Raw genomic sequence first — 2382 nt, forward strand, 5'->3', positions numbered from 1 at the left:
GTCATTCACAGTGTGAAGCTGCAAATTAAAATGGTGTTCGGTGTGTTTAATCAGGCGTGTTATTAGCACATAAACATAAATGCGGCTTTGACTTTGAATTTAAAGGAGGATTTGCAGCAGACATCCTCCAGCTGTTGAAGTGCACGCGAGAACAGGAGCTGTGCAGAAATGTTGGTGCTCATCAGCAACTTACGTGGAGTTCATGTTGGAAGCCAACACCAAAAACCATGAAGCAACAGAGCAGCTTCACCTCATAGATCTGAGAAACCATTCTTAAAGGATTTGTTTCAAGTCCTCCTTGGCTGCTCACCATCAAGATGAATTAGATCCAGTGGGCAGCATCTGGTTCAGGCTGAAATAATGACTCTGGAATGCTTCAGACAGCAGTGATGTCCTGCTACTGTTTCACATTTTGCTCAGATTTGTTCATGCTTATTGAGTCTCCTTTCAGCACCACATCCTGAAATCATGATCAAGGTTTTGAACAGGAGCTCTGCATCACCACCTCAGCCTAGGAAGAAGTTGTTTCAACGCAGAACACTTTTCACTTGTACTGATGTCTGAAGATATTTTAATTTCTCTTAAAGGAGACAAATCATTTTAGATCCTTCCTTTTAACATTTAAATAGTTGGGGTCTATATAAAGTGGAACTGCAATGCTTTGGTCTGAATTCCTCCTTATTGTAACTCCACAAGCCCCTCTTTCACGTGTGTCTCAGATCAACTCGTTTTGAGACTGTCACTTTAAATCCAAATGAGACGCTTCGCGCCCCGCCACCCTCCAGCTTCTAGAACCATCCGCTAAAGTTGCTGGAGGGATGTACGACTCTATAGCAGTGCAGAAAATCATGAGACATTGAAACAATGAATTTTGAACTGCTTGTATAATAATTTTTAACATATATAAAAGTGATAAAATTGGCCTAAAGTCTAACAATAAAAATAAATAAAAGAATGAGTTTGGTTTGGTTCTTTTTGAAAGAACAAGTGTCAAAACACATTTTGACAAAGCACTGAACCTATTATGGTCTATATCAGGGCCATTCAACTGGCGGCTCGCGGGCCGGATGTGGCCCGCGAGTGACCAAAGTTCGGGCCGCCAATTGGCTCATTCATCTCTTAAGCCCAAACCCCCGGTTTTCTACTATAATTACTATAAGTTGTTTTAGTTCAACCTAGACATGTTTGGTATCAGAGATGTCAGAATCTTGACTACAAGCTGGTAAAAACATTTCTATGAACATCCAAGACAGTTAAAACTACAAGCAGTTGAATATAAAACTATGAAAGTGAAAATAAAATTGGTTTAAAAATTTGACAAGTCAGAGATGTCAAAATATTTTGTGGTGAATAAGAGGCATAATGTGTTTCCCTTTTTTCCTTTTTTTTGTTTTATCATCACTGCATTTATTAAATAGGGTTCTGTATGTTTTAATGATTAAATACAGCAAAATAAACTATTTCAAAGGTAACAGATCTTTGTAATACTTTGTTTATTTACATAACAACTTTAATTGCTGGATGTTCGGCCCCTGAGCTGTTGGTCTGCATTAACTGTGGCCCCCGGAGCAATTTAGTGAAATAGCCCTGGTCTATATTAAAATAAGGAAAAAGAAATCACTAAATAATTACAGACAGAATGACTGCATTTGTGGTTTTTTGTATTATGGATCCCCCATCTTCGAAACAAACAGCAGGTCTTTTGGTTGCAGAGGATAAATGTGTGTGAACTCACCTAGTTCTCAGAAGGATGGGCAGCTTTTGGAGTTGCAACACTTCCTTCCTCGACTCCTCTTCACTCTCATGTCTCCCACACACATACTCAGACACACACTCCTCCAGAGCAGGCCGGCAGAATCCAAATGTTTTAATTAGCGCTGATAAGCAGAGGACAAGGATAGCATTGAGCGGCTCTCTGACACACAGACATTTCCTATCAGCGCGCAGATAAAGAAACTACTCAGTCCCCACTTAAGGACCCTCAAACCTCCTTCCACCTTCCACCAGTGCCTCTCAGCATTGCTTTGAAAAAATGTCAGTTTTCCTAAAGTGTTTTTCTTTTAAACCAGTTATCATCAAGTTGTATCCAGTTTCCTGCAAGCTCTTCAGATTCAAACTTGATTTGGATTATTTTGTTTTGTCTTGTGTTTTAAGCCCTTTTTCAGCACATCATTAACTTCACACAAAATATTTCACATGGGTGCTAATAGAAGAGTCAAGACAAAAATGATGTCCTGACCTTGAACCAGAAGTACATTTTTGAGGTCTGGACAAAAGTACTGATACACTTTTTTCTGCCTGTAACTTTTGAAATAATTCCCAGAAATGTTAAAAAAAAAGAAAAAGAAAAAAAGAATAAGCATCAGTAAGTGTATCATTAAT

General features: G+C 38.7%; 1 long non-coding RNA gene across 1 annotated transcript in view; it reads right to left on the reverse strand.

The window, feature by feature from the left end:
• The window catches only part of LOC106531388 (uncharacterized), a 12886-nt gene that overhangs the window by 9052 nt on the left and 1452 nt on the right, over positions 1–2382 (reverse strand). Inside the window, exon 2 of the long non-coding RNA XR_001311973.1 lies at positions 1736–1877. This is a non-coding gene — a long non-coding RNA (uncharacterized LOC106531388). The remainder of the gene's footprint in view (positions 1–1735; positions 1878–2382) is intronic.

This window comes from Austrofundulus limnaeus, unplaced genomic scaffold, assembly GCF_001266775.1.
Source record: "Austrofundulus limnaeus strain Quisiro unplaced genomic scaffold, Austrofundulus_limnaeus-1.0 Scaffold0, whole genome shotgun sequence".
NCBI lineage: Eukaryota > Metazoa > Chordata > Actinopteri > Cyprinodontiformes > Rivulidae > Austrofundulus > Austrofundulus limnaeus.